The 18,203-nt window shown below is 43.7% G+C and overlaps 1 protein-coding gene and 1 pseudogene across 1 annotated transcript in view; one reads left to right on the top strand and one right to left on the bottom strand.

Moving 5' to 3' along the window:
- The window catches only part of ASIC2 (acid sensing ion channel subunit 2), an 828,796-nt gene that overhangs the window by 488,542 nt on the left and 322,051 nt on the right, over positions 1-18,203 (top strand). The window lies entirely within an intron of this gene.
- LOC118671337 overlaps positions 1-18,203 on the bottom strand; it is a 111,788-nt pseudogene that overhangs the window by 90,420 nt on the left and 3,165 nt on the right.

Here is an 18,203-nt window from a genome sequence, read left to right as displayed (position 1 = left end):
CCCACCCCCACCCCCACCCCCACCATCACCACACCACCACCACCTCCACCCCCATCACCCCCACTATCACCACCACCCCCACCACCACCATCACCACCACCATCACCACCCCCACCACCATCACCACCACCACCATCACCACCCCCACCACCACCACCTCTCCTAAGAAAACACCAGTTCTCACAGGCAGAAGCCTGTAAAGGCCAGCTCCACCATCCCTGGCAGAGCTGTCCCAGGAACACTTGGGAAACAGTGCCATCCACCCCCCTGAGAAATACCTCTCAGCTGCAACTCAGAGGCAGGACAGAAGCTGTGACGATCCAGTTCTCTGTGTCTCAACTTTTGAGCAGGTCAATGTCTTGGGGAAGTGGGGCAACCTGAGGATGTATGACCCTCTGGACCAGGCCGCCAGGCAAAATGATTGGAAGAGCCCCTAGAGCAGTATTAATGTATTCAGTCTGTAGATGAGGAAACTGAGGCTCAAAAAAGCCGAGAACAAGCCCAGGCTTTACCACAACCAGGGAGGGACAGGGCCAGAGCTGGTGTGGAGATCTGTATGGCGTCCAAGGTGAAGTTCCTTCCATCGGTCCGCAGCACCTGTAAGCAGGTAGATGGTACACAATCTGAACAAACAGGTTGGCGGTCGGTGGTTTTTTGTTTGTTTGCTTTTAGTTTACATACAGCTTGGGCAGCAGTCCAGGTTTTTTATTTCACAGCTGATTAAAATCTGCTCACTGGAGGAGATGCATTCATTCATCACATATTCATTCATCTAACAAATGTGTGCTGAGCACCTACTGTGTAATCGATGCTGAATAGGTTCCGAGGCTACTTCAGAGATTAATACATCCAAAGTCCCCACCATCACAGACTTAGAGGGGAGATGCATAGTCAATGAATGTGCACACGAATTACTCTGATTATAATTATGAAAAGTACTAGGAAGGGAAAACATAGAGTGCCGTGGAGGTCTCCTCATATATGCTCTTTTGACTGGGTTCAAAGATCGCCTTCCAGAGGGCTCATTCTTCCAACAACTCTGTATTGCATACCTAGTCTACTAATATTGTGTGTCTGTACAAGTTCTGGGATGAAAAGACATAGTGCCTGCCTGTATTATGTCCTATAGCTGCTGTAACAAATTACCACAAGCTTGGTGGCTTAAAATAACAGACATTTATTATCTCACAGTTATCCACACTGACCGTTCTAATCTCAGCCAGCTGGAGACTTTCTCTCTAATCTGCTCACTGCCTAAGGATTCATGTTTCCTTGCTGTAGCCGCAGAGGCTGGGAGTTCCAGGCTCTGGGTGATAACTCCGTGTTATAATGAGCTCACAGAAGTCCAAAATCTGTTCCAGGGTGTTAGCAGAATACACTTCCGCCAGAGACTCCAAAGGAGAGTCCATTTCTTGCCTTTTCCAGCTTCTGGCAGCTGCCCGCATTACTTGACTCACAGCCACATCCCTCCAGCACTTGGCTCTGTCCTCACATTGCCTTCTCCTCTGTGAGTCTAATTGTCCTCTGGTTCTCTGCACAAGGACACTTACGATGACATTTACGAAAACACCTGCTTTCTCCATGGGAATCCAACTCCCGGTTCTACTTCCTTCTCAGCAGGCATCTCAGTCCTTCAGTTCTACAAGATACCTCAAGTAACGCTTCCATAACTGCCCAACCTCTTTTTACTCCTCTCTTGATGCAAGCATAATTGGTGTCTGTTATTTTTCAATTAGAGGCCCAGTGCATGAAAATTCATGCACTTGTGGGGGGGGGGGGAAGGTGGGGGGGTCTCCAAGCCTGGCCTGCCCCCTCTCACAGTCTGGGAGCACTCAGGGGCGGGAGGCGACTCGGCGATCAGGGGAAGGTGACACCCCCAACACACCTCTGCTGCTGCCACTGCCAGCAGCACAAGCCTCGGCCGGCCCTGGTTACCTGAGCCTTGGGCCAGCCCTGGGCAGCAGCTGCCGCCATCTGCGGCTTGCCTGACCTAGGTCAGTGCGGGGTGCAGGAGGACTCGAGGCCCCCGGCGGGGCTGAGGGGACTCCAGTGGCAGACACGAGGAGCAGCTGACCCCACCCCTGCTCGGGGCGCCTCCATCTTGTGATGGTGTGATTGTCAATTTGCATATTTTCTCTTTATTATATAGGATGGAAAGGGAGCTAGCTACTCACACCTGTGATCACAGGCCTGGCTCTGAGCAATCCTGCCTCACCCACTCACAACTGCTTCTGTTGATTTCCTCTCCCTTAGTGACCCTCACTCATCTCTCTATCCTTTCCTCTCCCTAATCCCTCTCATCATAAGAACTGACCACTCACTCATGTCTCTAGCCACCGAGTTCCATTCTTCCGACTTCATTTCTGGTAGTACTCAAATAGTTAAAACAAGCAACACAGCCTTCTTGACAGAGCCCCTTGACATCTGGGACACATCTGCCATCGAGGAATCCATCTGCCACCAGGGACAGACTCTGACTTTGCTTTTCCTTAGATGCACTTAGCCTTAGCCTCTCTGGCCCCATCGGGCTCTCAGAAGTCCTTTCCTGCCGTGTGATTGCAGGCAATTACATGTAATCAACACCCCCCAGGCCTGTGCATTCACCTGCCAGGACCTGAAGTCACAGGGGCAGGCAGAGAGTGAGCAGCGATCACAGCTTGTTCTGCAGGTTGTTCAGCCACAGACACCGAGGTGGGGGAGACAATGAGGCCTTTATCCCTGGGCTTGAAGACCATCACATCCCCCACTGAGAAGGCCTCCCAGGACATGACAGATGACCTCCGCATGGGGGTCAGGAGTCCACACTGAGTTCTAACCTCAGCCAGCTGGAGACTTTCTAATTTGGTCGACAGCCCTAAGATTCATGTTTCCTTGCTGGGAATTCCAGAATCAGTGTTACAGTTATTTTAAAAAAATACATATTTCTATTGATTTCAGAGAGGAAGGGAGAGGGAGAGAGAGATAGAAATATCAATGATGAGAGAGAATCATTGATTGGCTGCCTCAAACTGGGGATTGAGCCCACAACCCGGGCATGTGCCCTTGACTGGAATCGAACCTGGAGTCCTTCAGTCTTCAGGCCAATGCTCTATCCACTGAGCCAAACCAGCTAGGGCCTCAGTGTTACAATTATTAATAAACTCTCACCCAAATTTCAGTGTCATGTCAACCATTGAGTTATCCTTACTGTTGTAGTAAGCGTTACCATGCTCAGACTCTTCATGGGAACAGAATAATTCATAAGATTGAGCCTCACGTGATATCCTCTCCAGCAGGGACACAGTGGCCTTCAAACCACTCCTCTGTTGTGGACCAGCATGCCTGTCTCATAGGGTGGGTTGTTTTCATAGCATTCTCTCATCTCATCTTTCTCTGCTCTGTGATAGAAACGGTCTCCTGCTCCGCCTTCAAACCAAGGGAAAGTACCTAAGGAAATGCTAGATCGCATACTTCCCATGAAAGGTACATAGGTCATATTCAATCTGTAAGAAAAATGGATCCCATTAGAAGGTCTACTCGGGTGTTCTGTAAATGTCAAAATGAACAGCAGTATGCACAGAGCTACATGGTTCACAACATGCTTTCTTATTCAGTAGGTCTTTTTGAACAACAATCCCAAATGACAAAATTGGCCACCTGACTCCCATTTCACAGTGGACTTGTGCCAATGGCTTGCTGTGGGTGTCACTGCTAATATGTAGCAGTGCCCAGGCTTGACGCCCTGTCTCCTATGATGCTCTATCTACTGACCATGCCCCAGGCTTGGTCCCCTATCTTCTGATTTTATATGTGATACTCTATCCACATAGCAAGGGCTTTAGCTGCTGTAGTTTTAATTTAAAACAGGGGCCCTGGCAGGTTTTGCTCAGTGATTAGTGTCCACCCTGGACTGAAGGGTCTCAGGTTTGATACCCAGCCAAGGGCATGTACCTCAGTTACAGGTTCGATCCCTCGGTGTGGGAGGCAACCAGTCCATGTGTCTCTCTCACATCAGTGTTTCTCTCTCCATCCCCCCCACCTCCCTTTCACTCTCTCTAAAAATCAGTGGAAAAAATATCTTTAGGCAAGAATGTTTTTAAAATCACAGGGATTGGCTAACTTTTACTATAAAAGGCAAGCTATTAAATATGTTAGGTCTGTAGGCCATGCAGTCTCTGCTACAACTACTCATTGTGGTCCACGTAGCACAAAAGCAGCTATAGATATTCTGGAAACAAGGGGTGTGGCTGAGTACCAATAAAACTTTATTTACAAAAATGGATGACAGACTGAATTCAGACTGGATGTTATAATTTACCAACCCTGCTTTAAGGTATCAGGGCCAAATTTTTATGTGAAACATAGAGCTGAGCTAGAGGTCATGACTCTAGACCCCCTAGCTGACGCTGAAGTTCAGGCCATTTCCACTTCCCGGGAGCATGTGATCTCCTATCAGCCTACCTTCCTTGTGGCATAGCCAGTGCACTCACATCCCCACCCTAATACCTGCCCACTCCCCAGAGGACTGGACGTTCAAACCAGGTGCCTGGGAGGAAAAGCTCATAGAGACAGTAGCTGCTAGGTTGGTGACATTGAGGGATGGGAAGGTGGGATTTTAATTTTTTTTTATTTCACATTTCCCCATAGAGACTGTACATTTAGTTCTCGCCTCCACCTCTAGTCCCTATCTCACACCTGTTCACTATCCCCATCCCCTCTGGTCTCCACCCACTTCTCAGCCTCTCCAGTGCCCAGATCCTCTTCCCAGGCACCATGTCTAGTCCTGACTTTTACAAATGCAGCTTATACTCTTTGGATTCCAAATGACCAACAGCACCATAAAAACAAGAAGACAGGTCACACGCCCCAGCATTTTAATAAGACGAAAGGAATGTAGAAGGTGACAAATCTTCCCTACAAAAAACAAATATAAAACCAGACAAAATTGTCAAAAAACAGTCATTTCAAGGCTCTGGAAATTGGCCAAAGGCAAACAACAAAATGAGAATTGCTTATTTGTGAGAAACTTTGGAGCTTCAGGTAAGAACAACTTGAGTCTAGGGCCTCCTTGCTTGCCACAAAACTGTCAGCTTCACTGCCTGCAGGGCTGACTTTACTGGCTTTATTAAGAGAGGAGGGAAAAGCCTGTGCCAGTCCTGCTCTCCTGGCCTCAGGTTGAGATCCTGGTGAGGTGAGCCAAAACCAGAGAACCAGCCAGAAATTTAACAGAGAGATCCTGGAAATGAGTGACTCCAGGGAGCAGGAGTGGTACGCTCTCCACACAAACATGCCTGGCCAGACATGCAGAGACCTCAGGGCGCCCGGTAGAAAGTAACAGTCATGGCAGATGGGAAGACTGTCTGAACTTTGAATGCTCACCCAGCCCACACACAGGTCCACCCACAGAGGGTGGAGGTCCTGTTGGCTAGACGTGTTTGAGCGTAAGCTCTTCCACGTCATTGGCTGTCCACTTGGTAGAAAACGGGGCAGGCCTTCAGAAGCTGAACCAAAACATAAAAATAAGAAAACTTTAAGAAACAGAACAGAGATGTAAACAGCTACACAGCACAGAGGGATAGATTCTGAAGATTATGTTCAGACAAATGAGCACAGATGACCAGAACTGACTCAAGACGGGGTGGAAAAATCTGAATAGGCCTCTAACAAGTAAAGGAATTGAATTAATTAGAAATCTCACTCCTTCACTCCCCCCCCCCCCCCACACACACACAAAGCTCAGATGAGTTCTACCATTTTTTAAAAGAATAAATAATACCAATCCTCTAAAAACTCATGTAAGAAATAGAGGAGGAGGGAAAACTTCCCAAATCAATAGATAACATCAGTATGAAACCAAAGACAAAGACATCACAAGAAAGGAGACCTTTGGATCAATATCTCTTAGAGACATAGATGCTAAATTTCTTACATATTAGCAAACTATATGAATCAATATATAACAAGGATTATACACCCTAACCAAGTGGGATTTGTCTCAGGATGCAAGATAGGTTTAACACCTGACAATCAATTTGTGTAATATACCATATTAATAGAATAAAGAGCAAAAGCCACATAATCAAAATAGGTGCAGAAAAAAACACCGCTGCACAAAATGCAACATCCGTTCACGATAAAATTTTCCCAACAGACTAAAAATTGTAGGAAACCCCCTCAGTTGGATAAAAGGTATCTATGAAAACCCTACAGTTTATATAACACTTAATGATGGAAGACTGATTGTTTCCCCCTGAAAATGAGGAAAAAGGCAATAATGTCAACTCTTTTTAATATATATTTTATTTATTTCAGAGGCATAAAGAGAGGGACAGAAAGAGATAGAAACATCAATGATGAGCAGCGGTTCTCAACCTGTAGGTCGCGACCCCTTTGGGGGTTGAATGACCCTTTCACAGGGGTCGCCTAACACCATCGGAAAACACATATATAATTACATATTGTTTTTGTGATTAATCACTATGCTTTAATTATGTTCAATTTGTAACAATGAAAATACATCCTGCATATCAGATATTTACATTATGATTCATAACAGTTGCAAAATTACAGTTATGAAGTAGCAACGAAAATAATTTTATGATTGGGGGTCACCACAACATGAGGAACTGTATTAAAGGGTTGCGGCATTAGGAAGGTTGAGAATCACTGATGATGAGAGAGAATCATTGATCGGCTGCCTCCTGCACGCCCCCTACTGGGGATCGAGCCTGCGACCGAGGCATGTGCCCTGACTGGGAATTGAACCAGTGACCTCTTGGTTCATAGGTCAACGCTCAACCACTGAGCAACACCACTCAGGCAAGGATGACTACTCTTACTACTCCTATTCAACATTATATGGGGAGTTCTATCAGTGCAATCAGGCAAAAGAAAAATAAATCAATGGCACATGGATAGGAAAGGAAGAAGTAGAACTGTTTTCATTCTCTTACAACATGATCCTTTATGTGGAAAAGTCTCTGGAACCTATAAAAAAATAAAACTACTACAACTAATGGACAGATTGCAAAGGTGCAAGGTACAGGATCAGTATTTCAAAATCAATTGTATATTCACATGCTAGCAATAAACAATCCGAAAGTGAAATTAGGGGAAATAATTCCATTTACAATGGTATCAAAAAGAATAAATATTTAGGAATAAATTTAACAAAAAGAGTGCAAACCCGATAGCTGAAAACTAGAAAACATTGCCGAGAGAAATGAAAGAGCATCCAAATAAATGGAGAAAGAGTTCATGTTCACGGGTTGGAGGACTCAATTTTCTTTCCAAATGGATCTATAGAGTCAACTCAGGCCCACTGAAAATCCCAACAGGCATTTGTAGGAAACTGACAAGCTGATTATAAATCTATATGGAAATGCAAGGATCTAAAATCACCAAAACTCTTTTGTAAAAGAGCAGTTTGGAAGACATAAAAGACCCAATTTCAAAACCTACTATAAAGCTACAGAATTCAAGGAAGTGTAGTACTGGCATAAGAATAGACATACAGATCAATGGAACAGAACTGAGGGTCCAGAAATAAATCCTTTCATTCATGTTCAATTAATTTTTGACAAAGGTGCCAAGTCAACTCAGTGGGAAAGGATGATCTGTTCAACCAATGATGCTAGGACCCCTAAGATATCAGTACACACACACACACACACACACACACACACACACACGCATACCCTTACCTCATATTATCCACAAAAATTAACTCAAAGTAGGTCATAGACCTAAATGTGAAAGCAAAATCTATAAAGCATTTTTACAGGAGAAAATCTTTCCGACTTTGCATTAGGGAAAACTTTGTAGATATGACTCCAAAAATATAGTCCATAAATGAAAAAAAAAATTGATACATTAGATCTTGTCTAAATAAAAAATGTTTTTCAACAGACACCATGAAGAAAATGAAAAGGTAAGCTGCAAGTAGGGGAGACTATTTGTAAGTGATATAAATATTGCAAGTAATATAAATATTTGCAAATAATTTAAAGGACTTGTATCAAGAACATGTAAATAACTCATAACTCAATTATAAGAAGATAAACAACCCATTAATTTTAAATGGGCAAGAGATTTTAAATAGAGATTTCCCTGAAGAAACTACATGAATGATGAATAAGCTCATGAAAAGATACTCCGTGCCATTAGCCTTAGGGAAATGCAAATGGAAACCACAATGAGATACCACTACATACCTACTAAAATGGTTTTTATCAAAAAGACTGGCAATAGTTGGTGTTAGTGAGTCTGTAAAGAAACTGCAACCCTCATTCATTGCTGCTGGGAATGTGAAATGGTATTGCCACATTAGAAAAACAGTTTGGCAATTCTTCCACAGGTTAAACATAGAATTCCCATGTGACCCAGCAATTCCTACGTATCTACCCAAGAGAATGAATGCATATGTTCACACACAGATTTGTGTGCAGATGTTTATAGCAGCATTACTCATAATAGTCAAAATGTGGAAACAATCCAATTGCCCATTGTTTTTTTATTTCTTTTCTAGTGAGTCGCCATCATTGTAAATTTAAGAGCCTTATAAATTATTTTCCTTTTTAAATTTTTTTATTCTCTTCACCCATTTCTCCCACCCCCACCCACAACCTCCCACCCCTCACCTCTGGAAACCACTAATCTGTTCTCTGTATCTAGTTACCTGTTTGGGTTTTGTTTTTGTTTTTGTGTTTTGTTTTAGATTCCACATATAGGAGAGATCATATGGTATTTGTCTTTCTCTAGTTCCCTTGAGGTATATCCATGTTGTTGCAAATGGCAAGATTTCATCTTTCTTTTATGGCTGAATAATATTTGTGTTCATGTGTATCACAATTTCTTTATCCATTCACCCATCAATGGACACTTAGTTTGTGTCCATGTCATGGTTATTGTAAATAGCGTTACATTGAACATGGGGATGCATATATTTATTGGAGTTAATGTTTTTGTTTTCTTATAGATAAACTAGAGGCCCGGTGCACAAAATTCGTGCATGGGGCGGGGAGTCCATCTGCCCGACCTGCACCCTCTCGCAATCTGGGACCTTCTGGGGGATGTCTGATTGCGGGTAGTCAGACATCCCTCTCGCAATCCGGGACCACTGGCTCCTAACCGCTCTCCTGCCTGCCTGATTGCCCCTAAAACTCAAGCTTCTTCTTTTTTTATTTTTAATACTTATATTTATTCTTTATTTTTTATTTTAAAAGTCAAGCTTCTTGAGAACATGAGGCATTTAACATTATTCCATATTCCTTACAGAGAGCTAAGCATGGTCAACACAGCAAATACTTAATACTTATGAGTTTCTATACAAACACTTTCCAACAGGAATGTTTTAATAGGCAGCCTCCACACACTTGAATTGGAAAACCTAAAAGTAGAGTGCTCGGATTTCAGGCATCAGGTGTTATTAGCAGGATTTCTGTCCCAATTAAACTCTAATTCTTAGCTCTCAACAGTCTGGACAAACTGCCCTTCACTATCTCCAAAGTTTCTTATTCATTACTATCCCATTTTCCTTTTTCTTTCCTTTTCTTTCTTTCTTTTTATTTTTTTTGAGTCCAATGTTTAATATCCACATCAGTATCAATGTACCATACAAAACCCACCTGCCTGCCTAGCTGGGCAGGCAGGAGGGGGGTCCACGGCAGCATAGAAAACCAGGGTTCTTGTCTCAAAGAGGAGAAAATGGGTTTACAGTCAGGAAACAGAACCAGAACCCAACATGATAAAGGAGAAGCCTTGAAACTGCATTGAGCCGAGGTGCTATGGGCAGCAGTGCATCTCGGCTGGCCCAGCAGTCCCTGCACAGCCTCGGTTCCTGGGAAGCCTGGGGTCAGAGAGGGCCCAGCTCTTGAGGTTATTTTTAATAATTTTGCTTTTTGGGGGAGAAGGGCTTCTGGGCAGCAGCTCCATGTGGGGGTAACCAGTGCGGGTTTCACTTCAGGGTTTGGAGGGGAAGTTGGGTCTGTGGGGTGGGACCGTCCGCCCCCAAATGTCACAGCTGAGGTTCTTGGAAGTGGCCCAGGGAAGTTCCTTCCCGCCTTCTTCCTGCCCGGACCCCAGGTCTATGGCCTAAAAATCAGGGCACCAGGCTGGGGCTGAGCACCCCAGGGGCCTTTGTAAACATGGTAGATACAGGCAGGGGGAACTGTAGGAACTGGTGGGGGCAGCCAGAGCCAGGGGAGGGCAGTGCCCATGGGGAAAGGGGGCATGGGGTGGAGGAGGTATGCTCCTTTAACAGAGATTTAGAGGTACAGAGACTAAGAGAGACAGAGAGGACAGAGATGGGGATAGAAAGAGTGACAGGAAGAGAGAGACTCAGAGAAAGCAAGAGAGATTGAGACAGAGAAGGATTCACAAAGAAGGGAGACAGACAGAAAGACGGAGTCCTGCTCTGTATGAGTCAGCAGGCTGTGTGTGTGCGTGTGTGGGGCGGGGGGGGGGAGAGGGGGGGGGGGGGGGATGGCCCAGGACTGGCATGGGATGTGCCAGTGTGAGGGTAAGTGCATCGTTGTGTTGCACGAGGGAGGTGTGCTGGTCATGCAGCACCAGCTCCTCCAGAGACCCGTACAGGTTGTAGGGCTCCGCAGAACCCAAGCCAGTGGCCATACGGTAAGATGACACAGTGCTGGGTATCGCCATCCACCGCCACAGAGCAGGCATAGCAGCCCGCTGGCTGCTCTCACAGATGAGGAAGGTACCATCCCGCTTGCCCTTCAATATTTCCTCAGCCTGCGTCCGGTGGATCTTGCCCACACACCAGGTTCGTTCCTCATGGTGGGGAGGTCATCCTCATCCTCCACCAGTGCATACTGGTCTTCAGGCTCATTTTTGATTCCCAACCACTCGTTGATTTTCTTCTTCTGGGCGCCTTTCTGGGGGAGCCATACCAGGTACTGGTCTCGGATCTTGCGTAGCTACATGAGGTCTGGCTTCAGGCTATTCATGTGCTTATCGATCTCCCGGTTGTCTAAGCCCTGTGTCCACAGCTCCTGTTCCAGTTTCATTCGGCTCTCATGGATCTCGGGGATGTGAGACTTGAGCAGTTCTGAGCTCAGCAGGATCCTCTGCATCTCTTTTTCATATTGTCCTCACGCCCAAAGCGCTCCCCAAACTCCTTGCTGCACTTCTCTTGAGTCTGGCCCTGCTCTTGGAAGATCTTGATGGTTTCATTGAAGGCTTCGATTGCGGTGCTGGTGCGCTTCATCTGCAGATCCTGGGAGGTGCGTGTGTACTCCTCGTAGAGCTGGTCGTATTCGCGGCTCTTGTCCTCCGCTTCAAACCAAGGTAACAAACAAATAATTTCCCGCCAGAAGTCACGTCCAAATACTGAGAAACTGAGAACTATAGGGCTGACTATGTACCTGGTATATACACAGTAACAGGCTCACATTCTAGCCATAGGCGCCTGGGTTCTAGCCATAGGCGCCTGGGTGTCCTCCACAATCCCACAGTCCTCTAGGCGCCCAGGTGTCCTCCACAATCCCACAGTCCTCTAGGCGCCCAGGTGTCCTCCACAATCCCACAATCCTCTAGGCGCCCAGGCGTCCTCCACAATCCCACAATCCTCTGGTCGCATACTTCCGGTTTCTCTAGTGCCTTTTTAAGTGGTGTTTTCTTCAGTCCCGTTGCCCGTCCAGGGCCTCTAGTTTTTCTGTCCTTTGACGTTGGAACTATTGGACTCAGTGAGGTTTCGGGAGTCCTGCCGCTGCCGTGAGCATGTCGGTCCCAAGCGCACTCATGAAACCTCCGCCCATTCAGTCCACGGCTGGCGCCGTCCTGGTTCGCAATGAGAAAGGTACTGTGCTGGGCCGTTTTCCGACCGGTTCTTCCTCTTCCTTCCCCAGCACAATCCAAACCTACCCCAGGCCGTCCACCCCAACCCCGCAGACCCCTAAGACCTTCCCTCCTATTGCTTTGACTTTCCGCCATCAAACTCGCACCCTATCGCGTTGCCTAGGGGCGCCCCTAACCCTCCCTGGGGGGCGGGGCCAGCCTGGGCATGGGACCTGGTGTTCTGGTCTCTGGTTGTTTTGGTCTTTTTATATATAAAGAAGATACTCAGAAGTGAAATGGCTGAATCATATGCTAATTCTAGTTTTAATTTTTGGAGGTATCTTGACATGTGTGGCTGCACCAATTTACAATGCCATCCACAGTACATGAAGGATCCCTTTTCTCCACATTCTTGCCAACACTTGTTATTTCTTACCTTTTTTATAATAGCTATTCTAACAGGTGTGAGTTGATATCTGATTATGGTTTTGATTTGCATTTTCCTGATAAGTAATGATGTTGAGCATGTTTCCGTGTACCTGTTGGTCATTTGTCTTCTTTAGAAAAACATCTATTCAGAACTTCTTCCCATTTTTTATAATTGGATTGTTTGTGTTTTTGCTATTTAGTTGTATGACTCCTTTATATATTTTGGTTTTTTAATTTTTAAAAAATCCAATTACATTTTACATTCGCCATTATTTTGCTTTAGTTTCTGGTGTACAGAATAGTAGTTAGACAATCATATATTTTACAAAGTGTTCCCTCTGATATTTATATTTATACAACCCCTTATCAGATAGATGGTTGCAAATATATTCTCTCATTCCATAGGTTGCCTTTTTATTTTGTTGGTTTCCTTTGCTATGCAGATGCTTTTTTATTTTGATGTAGACCCACTTGTTTATGTTCTTTGTTGCTTCTACTTTTTGTGTCAGATTTAAAATATCATTGCCAAGACCTATGTCAAGGAACATGCTGCCTATCTTTCCTTCTAGGGGTTTAATGGTTTCAGCTGTTTCAAGTCTTGAAACTATTTTTGAGTTAACTTTTTGTGGGGTGTAAAATAGTGGTCTAATTTCATTCGTAAACAAGTGATTGTCTAGTTTTCCGAACACCATTTGTTGAAGAGACTGTTTATTCCTCATTATATATTCTTGTCCATTAAATAAACAAAATATGTACACACAATGGCATACTATCCAATAACAAAAATGAGTGAACTACTGATACGTGCTACCTCATGGAAGAACCTTAAAAGCATCACGCTAAAGAAAAGAAGCTGTTATTGTCGTAATTAGCTCGTCAGCATTAATACAAGCAGAGAGCAAATGGAAGGCCAGACATGATAAGCATGGTCATCTGCTCAGCTTCACCAGAAGCTACAGCCTCACGTTCCCGAGGGAACCACTGGTCCATTGCCTGCGCATCACTGGGGGAAGGGGTTGAACAAAAGGGGAGATGGGCACATGTACAGTGAAGTCGGGGTGATGTAGGAAAGGTGCTTGCCTGACTGTCAGTCTAGCGGCTGGGGAAAAGGTCATTGGCTAGAAGGCTGGAGCCACTGCAAGCACATGAAATCTTGAAAGGCTAACATCCCCGAAGTGTTCCCTCTCTCTTGAGCTTTTGCTCACTGTCACGCTCTCTTGTTCAGTGACCTGTACTCGCCCTGTGCCCTAGCCTGCCCTGTGGCCTCAAGCAGCGTAGTTGTCTTTTTTGAGGACCTCCAGCTAAAGTTTTTAAGGCAGTTAAGGGGAAGGTAAACAGCTCTTTCCTGCGTCTTGGGCCTTGAATGTCTTCAGCTGGAAAGCCACATGCCAATAAGGCACATTTGGAGAGCCCATGTTCTTCCTCCCCTCACTAACGAGCCCCCAAAGAGCAAAATCAGCCTTTATGACTAATCTGAATAATTACTTAGGAAAATGGGTAGCCCAGTGTGCTCAACAAAATGATTCAGAAATCACTCATGTTCTTAGCATTAGTTCTGCCCTATTGTGTGAAGCTCCATGCTCATGAAGAAGCAAAGTTGGGGGTTTGGCCTGGGGAGTAGGAAATTAATGGCAGTCCCCAGTTCTTTGCATTGTTTTGTCCAAACCATGGATCTCCTGTGTGTAACTATGCCTTGTTTGCTCAGGCGCTGGGTAATCATGGGACAGTCCATAGCCCCCTCCACCCTGTGAAGCAATTACAGTTCTGTAAACAAGTGCTTACCTCATCCTGCAAGCTACTGTTTAAAGGAATGTTGGTGCCAAAGTCTTATTTAAAGGGAAGAATCTAGAAATATCATAATTACCATGAAATTTCACAAATTAGATGTTGTTAAGTTAGAATTTGCCTAGCAATATTGAGCCACCATTATAAATATGCATTTTCTGGAACTTTATTTGAGCCCAGAAGGCTTCTGGCTAAAATAAAGTAGAAATGTCAAATGCAGGGAGCCCTCTATTCTGGACCAAGTTATATTTTATTACTCAGCTCACTCTTGGCTCCTAATAAAAGCCTGTAGCTTACTCTCATGACCTCTCCTTGTTCATTGGATAATCTTTTAAGTGCTGTAAGCCAGAGAGAACATGCAGTTGGGAGTCCATGTCATAGCCAACACCCAGTTGGCAGAATTTGAACCTCTGTGTCTTTTTAAAAAATATTTTTATTGATTTCAGAGAGAAAGGTAGAGGGAGAGAGCGAGAGAAACATCGATGATGAGAGAGAAATCATTGATTGGCTGCCTCCTGTACGCCCCCTATTGGAGATCGAGCCTGCAACCCAGGCATGTGCCCTTGACTAGAATTGAACCTGGGACCATTCAATCTGTAGGCTGACGCTCTATCCACTGAGCCAAACCAGCTAGGGCTGAACCTGTATGTCTTAATGAACAAAGTAGCCTTGTCAGTATGTTGTCTTTGGCCTACCTAACTATGTGCATTACAAAAGCTTTTTATTTTAAAATACAACAAATACGCTAAACCAAAATAAATGTTTAGCTTGAAGACATTGTTATAAGATAAATACCCTCATAATACCACCCAGGTCAAGAAATAGAATTTTGCCAATTGCCCCAAAAGTCCTTTCCTATTCCCCTTTCTAGTCACAACCTCCCTCTCCCCAAAGTAATTATATTCTTTCTTTTGTAGTGTTGACAAAAGAACATCCAGCCTAAGAAAAGGTCATATAGTAATAGTTTATTTGAGCCAAACTGATAACAATTGCTGGGAATCAAATTCTCAAGGGAATAAGAAGTACTCCAGAGAATGGCAGTTTTACGGCTTATTTTATATGTTACAATCAAAGAAGGAGACATAAGAGGGATTACATGAAATCCATTTGCGATAGTTTAAAGGAACAAGAGAAAGCAAAGTGGAAAATCTCTGAGATTGGATAAAAAGTAAAGCAGAAAGATGCATACTTCTTTTACATTAGTGGGTATAGAATAGTTAACATTTGCAGCACATAGAAGTAGTATTTGGGCAACAAGATAATAATGAGGGGTTTTGTGGTCTCTTGCTCTAGTGAAAGGTTGTTTGAAAAGGGGTTTGAAAAAAGGGGTTACTCTAACATTCCACAGGTAGGTTATTTTAAATGCAAAAAGAAAATAAATACTCTCACTTAAGGTAAAGATTGACCTTTTCCAGGGAAGCTATGGGCCTAGGATATGACTAACCACCACGAGTTGGTTTTCGTTAGGAATATTTACGTTCAGACCATCCTATGTGGTTCCTTTAGGTCTCTGAGTTTGTAAGGCCCACCATGCAGCCCTCTCCTGAGCTTCTCAGGTTTAGTATGTAGCCCCTTTTTCATCCACAATAGTGAACAATTCTTTGTGTTTTCTGTAGTTTTATCCCTCAAGAGTGCATTCCTAGTGACTGTAGTCTTGCCCATCTAAAAAAGTTGCCATGCATTTTACCCTAGCTGGTTTGGCTCAGTGGATGGAGCGTTGGCTTGTGGACTGAAGGGTCCCCGGTTTGATTTCAGTCAAGGGCACATGCCTGGGTTTTGGGCTCGACCCCCAGTAGGGGGCATTGCAGGAGGCAGCCGATTGATGATTCTCTCTCATCATTGATGTTTCTATCTCTCTCTCTCTCTCCCTTCTTCTCTGAAATCAATAAAAAAAAATTAAAAATCAAATCAAATCAAATAGTTGCCATGCATTTTAAGGCACTTCAGGTTGTTCTCCATCCCTTTCGTTCTCTTACAATGTATCTGTTGAAGAATCTGCATCATTTCACTTAAATTTCCTACTGTCTGGGTTTTGCTGATTGCTTACTTGTGATACTGTTCAACAAGTTCTGCTGTCTCCTGTATTTCCTGCAAATGTGTTATCAGAGGGGTGCCTTCTGTGTCCCCACGTGTTACTGGAGGACGTGGAGCTCTTGGGGTGCCCCAGGAACAAGAATTTCCCGAGGTCCGCACAGGAGGACGAGGTAGCATGGAAAGGTTTATTGATGAGGTAACATTAAGGAGGTTCCCTTCCAAGGTCCCAAATCCCTCCGTCTCGCCATGAAAAAGTCCCATCTTGTTTTCAGCAGTCTTTGCTCCATATTAAAACACAGCCCAGCCCAGCAACTAGCCAGCTTAACTTGTGTTCCCAGCTGCAGTCTATTGCCTGTGGGGCCATGCAGCGTCTCTAGAGCCACATGGCTATGGAGGAAACACGGGTGAGTGCGGGTCACAGAGCCAGTGAGAAACAGGAGCGCAGCAGGCAAGAGCAGACCAAGCAAGAGAGCAAGAACTCTTTGTTTCTGGGTTACAATTAGGAGTTTAACCAATTAAACCTCCAGGATTTCATGCACTTGCAGTGGTTCGCTCTTTTAGCCAGTGATCATGGTTCCTCAGGCTAGACCAGTGATGGCGAACCTATGACATGTGTCAGACGTGACACGCAAACTCATTTTTTTGGTTGATTTTTCTTTGTTAAATGGCATTTAAATATATAAAATAAATATCAAAAATATAAGTCTTTGTTTTACTATGGTTGCAAATATCAAAAAATTTCTATATGTGACACGGCACCAGAGTTAAGTTAGGGTTTTTCAAAATGCTGACACGCCGAGCTCAAAAGGTTCGTCATCACTGGGCTAGACTGATTGCAAGCACCTTACCTACGTCACCCCAACTTCACTGTGCATGCGTCCATCTCCCCTTTGTTTGATCCCTTTCCCCAGTGATCTGCAGGGAATGGACCTCTGGTTTCCTAGGGAGTGCAAAGTTGCAGCTTCCTGGTGAAGCTGCCCTGGTGACCATGCTTATAATGTCTGGCCTTCCCCTTGCTTCCTTCCTATTTGAATCATTATTAATTCCAATGGGTTAAATCTGAAAAGAAAGAAACATCAATTGAGCTATCAGAAAAAAGTGTATGTAAACATTTTTGGGGGGACATCACTTATATATTTATAAATCTATATTTACTTTTATAAATAAATCTATTTTATTTTTAAATATAGATTTATACAAATAAAAAGTGTATACTTATTATAAGAAATATAATATATAATAAAATAAATATAGATTTATAAACATAAATATGATTATGAACACAGTATTTAAACATACATAGTGGGTTTTAACCCATTTTAATTATTATTCTTATTAAAGTTCAAATGGCCTCATCTTTGGCCAGTGGGAGCTCCTTAAGTTGGCTCCTGCACCCTTTGACATGATTCTAGTGTTCTCTGATAACCTCTTTGCTATCTAGTATGACAAAATATTCCAGACTTACCTTGTACTCTTCCAGCCTCAGATCTGAAATCTGACATTTCTCAGGAAGCCCTGATTCCTTCTGGAATTTCAAGACCACAACCTGTGGACCAGGGAATCTTATTGCTCCTGGTGTGGTCATTGTCCATGCCTTTTCAGTGGACAGAGCTAGAAAATACATGTACTGTACAGATACTGATATGTTCTCTTTTTTCACACATAATTTTATATGAGTTTTAGGTGTACAACATAGTGATTAGATATGTATATACAGTACTAAGTGATCACCATGAGTCTAGTACCCATCTAATACCATGCATAGTTATTACAAGGTTATTTTTCAGTTTTAAGTCATTTTTATTTTTCAGTTACAGTTAACATATATTAGTTTCAGGTGTCCAGATACTGATACTTTCCATTCAAATTCAGAACTATTACCTAATCTCCTGTTATATCAGTGTCTTCTTCCTTCCAAACTGAGAATGCAGGAGATAATAAGATTAGAAATTCCCAGGATCAGTCATTTGCTTTGTCTCACATTACTCACTCCACAGTCTCAGAAAAATGATGCAAATACTCTTTTCATTACTGAAAATAATTAGAAAACTATATCTGCATATATTCTCCTCATTGTCCCCTAAATTTTTATAGTTGCCCTATGAACTATATTTTCAATCATGTAGTGACTGCTAAGTAGCTAGTATTTAATGCTCACTATCAGGCCTCAATATCCATGT

This window comes from Myotis myotis, unplaced genomic scaffold, assembly GCF_014108235.1.
Source record: "Myotis myotis isolate mMyoMyo1 unplaced genomic scaffold, mMyoMyo1.p scaffold_m19_p_17, whole genome shotgun sequence".
NCBI lineage: Eukaryota > Metazoa > Chordata > Mammalia > Chiroptera > Vespertilionidae > Myotis > Myotis myotis.
The sequence above is the reverse complement of the archived record's forward strand: the minus strand, read 5'-3'. Positions and strand labels throughout refer to the sequence as shown.